The following is a 6,147-nucleotide window of genomic DNA, read 5'->3' on the forward strand; positions in this document are numbered from 1 at the left end:
TTAAGCTACATGAGCTGCAAAGAAATAGAATAGTAAAGATTCATACTTAAACATTGAATTGTAAGTGTTTTGCACATTTGAGAGGTCTGATAGAATAGTACCCAGGGCAGCTACAACCCTTTGATTTATTTAGTATATATTCTATGTCTTTCTAACAATTTTTTACTGTTAAATGCACCACATAAATAATATAAAATCAACACCATTGCAGTTCTACCTTTTTGCAAATATTTTGTCAAACATTCATTAAATGGCAGAGCTTGAATTTTGCTTCAGTTTGTGTGACCTAGAATTGAACTAATAAAACACAAATACACAGAGACAACACTAATGAAAGTTTGTAGAAGTTTTAGAGGGACTTTTGTGGTGGTCCATCGTTGGGGTACTTTAATGGAATGGAACCTGGTGGTCTGGAGTTGATGATAAGAAAGTAAAAGAAGGAAAGAGGCTAATATTCCCTGGGTTACGCAGCAGGCCTCTGCGCTTCAGGGAATCAGCCAGAAAGAGAGAGAAAGAAAGAAGGACGTGGAGACCCAAGTCTGGTGGTACAAGGGTGCTTTATTGAATTCTGTGTGAGTATTTATACTGTATTACAACGTAGCTTCTTCAGATAAAGATCAAAAGACCAGACTTTACAAGTTACCAAGGAAACAGAGCAATAGAGGCCATAAGGCCAAAAGGCAATCCATATCAAAGTTCAGTTCAGTTCAGTTCAGTTCAGTCGCTAGTCGTGTCCAACTCTTTGCAACCCCGTGAATCACAGCACGCCAGGCCTCCCTGTCCATCACCAACTCCCGCAGTCCACGCAAACTCATGTCCATCGAGTGATGCCATCCAGCCATCTGATCCTCTGTCATCCCCTTCTCCTCCTGCCCCCAATCCCTCCCAGAATCAGGGTCTTTTCCAATGAGTCAACTCTTCGCATGAGGTGGCCAAAGTATTGGAGTTTCAGCTTTAGCATCAGTCCTTCCAGTGAACACCCAGGACTGATCTCCTTTAGGATGGACTGGTTGGACCTCCTTGCAGTCCAAGGAACTCTCAAGAGTCTTCTCCAACACCACAGTTCAAAAGCATCAATTCTTCGGCGCTCAGCTTTCTTCACAGTCCAACTCTTACATCCATACATGACCACTGGAAAAACCATAGCCTTGACTAGACGGACCTTTGTTGGCAAAGTAATATCTCTGCTTTTTAATATGCCATCGAGGTTGGTCATAACTTTCCTTCCAAGGAGTAAGTGTCTTTTAATTTCATGGCTGCAATCACCATCTGCAGTGATTTTGGAATCCCCCAAAATAAAGTCTGACAGTGTTTCCGATGTTTCCCCATCTATTTTCCATGAAGTGAGGGGATCAGATGCCATGATCTTAGTTTTCTGAATGCTGAGTTTTAAGCCAACTTTTTCACTCTCCTCTTTGATTTTCATCAAGAGGCTTTTTAGTTCCTCTTCACTTTCTATCCATATCAAAGTGAAAGTGAAGTCACTCAGTCCTGTCCCACTCTTTGGGACCCTGTGGTCTGTAACCCAGTTTGCTCCTCAGTCCATGGGGTTCTCCAGGCAAGAATACTGGAGTGGGTTGTCATTTCCATCTCCAGGATCCATATCAAAAGAGGGTCTTAAATAATCCCTTTCACCAAATGGAGAAGCTAATGAAGGAAATCCTCTGTAAGCATCCCATCTCTATTATCTCAGTCCTGGGAGTGGCTTGTCAGTCCTCTCCTCCTGACAGGAACTGAAAAGGAACAGAGGGCTCAAGAGAGATAGGAAAGGGCACACAGGACTCCTACTGTGAAACATTCCCTGACAGTCCATGACTAAGACTCTCAGCTCCCAAGGCAGGGGGATGGGTTCAATACCTGCTTAGAGAAATAGATCCCACACCCCACAACTAAAGTTCTCCAGTGTCAACAAAATCTCCCACATGGCTCCAAGATCCTGCCTGCTACAACTAAGACACAACCGAGCCAAACATATAAATTAGTGTATTTTTCAAAAGAACTTTATATAACTTGGGAGAATACCAAAACAAGAAAAAAATCATCAAATAATTTCAACATTTTTCTGCACACAGGGATACATTAAAATGAGATTATACTTACTAAGAATATTAAAGCTATTCATGTCAATAAAATCAAGATCATTTTTAAAGGGTTAATATATATACATCTACTTGTGGATGATATTCTTTGTACATTTTAGATACATTTAGGGTGGAAATATACACAGCAGTATAAGATAAATTAGGACTATTGGTTCTGAAGCTTTTCTTTCTTGAAAAACGGTATCATTTGTGTTGAGCTTTATCTTTCAACACAGTGGAAAACACATTAGCTCCATTATGATTGCTGTAAATATTTTAAAAAATACAAATAAGTGGTAAAAAGACTGTGTCTGTGATTTGAGCCTGGAGTGTTCTGGAAACATCACACCTGGGCTTGAGTGATCAATTCGCCTACCCCGAAAACCCACTATCTATAATCAACACAATGAGTGTTCATTCTCAGAAGCAAAGAGAAACCAAGAAGATGGGGAGTTTCCCCATTAACTATGAGCATTTCCACACATTCCTTATTCCTTTTTTCCACAACCTTGTTTAAAGAGAGAGAGAAGTATGAACTTCATAGTCTCATGATGTCAGAGTGACGTCTCCAGAACCAGTGGGCATCAGATGTCACGGTGTAAATGAATCACATGAAAGATGCACAATCACTGCCTGGGCATTCTGGAATTAACAGTGAAAGTATAACTTGAATCTAACATTTAAAACTGTCAATTTTATGCAAATTTCATTTCACATATACTCCCCCTGTTTTGTATCCTAATTATGCATTTAAGTAGTAAGACTCAGCAATGCAAAGGACAGCATCTCCTAGTTTTCTTTTTATTTCTGAAAATTTTCTGAAAAACTGTGGACCTCTGAGTTGAGTCACTGGGCTTCCCAGCTGGCTCAGTGGTAAAGAATCTGCCTGCCAATGCTGGAGATGCGGCTTCAGTCTCGGGGTGGAGAGAATCCCCGGGATGAGGGAATGGGAACCCACTGCAAAATTCTTGCCTGGAAAATCCCATGGACAGAAGCCAGTTGGTTCTATGTATAATGGCATGCGGGGAGTGAGCTCCGCCCGTGGCAAAGGTCACGAGGTAGGAGGCTTGGCATACGCAAAGGCGGGATCAAGCCTCAGGAGTCTCCCTGGAAATTCTCGAGCATCTACCCCCAAAACCAGAGTCTGCCTACTTTCTGCTTTGGGCTTTTACCTACACCTCTGACTTTATGGGGGGCTGTCCCCCACTACCTCTCTCTGAAAAAAGAGTTAGCTTACAGCTCCAGTTAATAATTCCTGGGTGTGACAGTGTTTCAACCTACAAACTCCTTTGGAAATCCTCTAGCCTGCCTGAATAGGTTTTTCCGGCCACATGTGATTGTTCAGAGCCTCCCAACTGTGAGAGGCAGGAGATGTTCTAAACTGTCTAAACACAGATTCCTTTGGGTAGTTAAAAGATTGATTAGAAATTGTATTGGTGAAGGGTTTTTCACTTATTGGGCCAATGTTTGCTGCTAAGTCTCCATACTCCTTACCTACTGTGTCCTTGGCAGTGTATTGATTGATATAATGGGTGTATAGAAATGTAAGTAGTAGCCTCAATGTTTGTAACCTTGGATCCTTGAGTTAATTCTTTTCTTGATTGAGCCCACCTCACCTTTGCCCTATAGGAATGCAGCTTTGTCCAATGCTTTTTTGGAGGCTGGTGCCTGACTTTGGAATAATCACCTTTAGAGAAAGATAAGTTTCTTAAAATGTTAACAGGCCTCCTGGCCAGAAGATGATGTAATTCACCTGAACTTTTGCATATGATAAGTTTGAAAGCCTGGCTTCAATTAGGACCAGGAGCTGCTGTCCTTGCATGACTCCACCCCTTCCCCCATTATCCTCTATGCACTATTTAAGGTATAAAAACTACTTTGGAAAATAAAGTGCGGGCCTTGTTCCCCGAAACTTGGTCTCCCCATGTCCCTCTCTCTCTCCCAAATTCTGGCTGAGTCTCCATCTGCAGCGCGGAACCCGCCATGCTTGCTAATTATGCCTGGGCTTCTAAGATCCGACCGGGGAGGCCTCAGTGTCTCCTCTCCTTCGGGAGAACGGAAGGACACCTGCGGCCTACGTAAGTGGTGCAAACTTCTTGTCTTGAAGTTTTATTGGTCTCCCGCGTAAACCAAGCTACTCAGCCTCTTTTCTCCACTAAATTTTCCTACTGAGCTATCCTCATCCTATTACTCTTTATATCTTTGATAAAATATTTAAATAAATAGGTCGCTGACGCTGTCCCCGCTTCGAATACCCTGGATCAGCCGGGGCTGGTCCCCGGCAATGGCATTTTCAAACTCTGTTTTAAATATCTATATTGCATCCAGGTGCTAAGTCATCACTGCATTTCACAATGTCCCTAAAATCCCAACACCAAAACACATCCCAGTGGGAGTGAGGATAGGAGTGACTCCCCATGCTGATCTCTCACAAAAAAAATAGTTTCAACAATTGAAAATCGCTGATTCACGGGGAGAATTCATCATGCTCCTTAGAAAGCGAGGATGCAGACAATGGATAAAAGGCTCTGGGACACAAGGAAGTAGTCTAAAGGGCTGGTCTTCACTATGATAAAAAGAAATAGGAAGAAATAAGATGATGAGATGCCCGGGACAAAAAACTAGCAGCAGAAAGCTAAAGGCTTGCAGATTCTCATTTGGGCATTTCAGGAGGAAAAGCAGATGCAGCCCCAGACCCAGGACAGGATATTTACCTGAGAAGTTGCCATTTCCTCCTCTTCTTCCTCCTGCTCTGCCTTCTCTGGGGATCTTACGCTGCAAACACACTTCTGAGTTTTGAGAAAATACCGCTGAGGCCATTAAAACAGCTCTTTAACCTACCACCAATGCTCCTACAGACAGAAGGGCCTTGAAAAGCTGAGAAGACCGACCTCTCCTGTCCTCTGTCTCAGGAGAGATTCAGGAACAATCAATTCCTACCTGGAGACCAGCCTGTGAACTTATTTCTTGATTCTTCTCTCCCCATAGAGAGCTCTTAACACTCTGCTCACACAGATGATGTGAGCTGACTGACTTCTCCTTTCCAAATCCAGATAGAACAACCCTGTTGCTTCTCCGTGGACGAAGCCAGGGCTCAGCTCTCACAGATAGATAAGGAGGCGCTTCCTAAACCTGGGCCTCTGCTTAGAATGCTCTGAAGCACTTCCTAGACACCGCAGTGTTGCTCCCACAGGACCAACATAGAACTCTGTTGGGAGGGCATCAGTGAGGTCAGTTCCTGACACTGGTCATGTGATCCTGATGGGAAACCAGATGGAAACCACTTGCCTAAAGATTCTTTCTGAACCATTTCAATGAATACAAATCCCTGGTGGTCAGGTCCCCACTCCAAGAAGTTATCAATCTGCAGGTCTACAGTGCGGCCATTAATGGAGTCATCAGCAAATCCCATCTTCTTCTGTTTCTTCTTCCAAACCAATGTTCAGGAGTCCTGAGCTCAAAGCCTCACACTCACCACACCTAAGACCTCTCTGTAGGGGAGGATTTCGGGCAGGAATTTCTGAGGCAGGTCAAAGCCAGAATTAGGCAGAGAAAACACCAGTTCTTGCAGTTTAGCCTGTAGAAGTTACGCTGGGTGAGGTGCTCTGGGCTCCCTAGGGTGAGTGTGAATTAATCCATTCAAGCCAAAACAACAAATCCGGTGAGCAGTGTGAGGGTATCATTGAAGGGGGACTTGTAAAGTAGAACCTGGTGTTCAGCAAGACTGTTGATCTCAAGGAAGGTGGTCATATAGAGAGCAGGTGCTCACAGGACTGGCTTTTATGAGTTCAAGAAACCACAAGCTGCCTACTGCCCAGAGAGATGCTGAAGCAGCAACAGCATGGACCAGTTTAGGGAAATTGTCAACAATACTCATTTTTTGATATAAGGATATGAGATTTGTGACTTTTACAGCTTACCACACAAAGCCTAGGAAGCACTTAGGAAGCATGGTATACACTAATTCCACGCCTCTTCCAGGAAGACTTTCTAATACGTTTCTGGGTTATCACATAAGTTGTCTTCATTTCAACATTGTCAAGTAATAATCATGACTTGTGTGTTG

The sequence above is a fragment of the Bos taurus genome, chromosome 18 (genome assembly GCF_002263795.3).
Source record: "Bos taurus isolate L1 Dominette 01449 registration number 42190680 breed Hereford chromosome 18, ARS-UCD2.0, whole genome shotgun sequence".
Classification (NCBI taxonomy): domain Eukaryota; kingdom Metazoa; phylum Chordata; class Mammalia; order Artiodactyla; family Bovidae; genus Bos; species Bos taurus.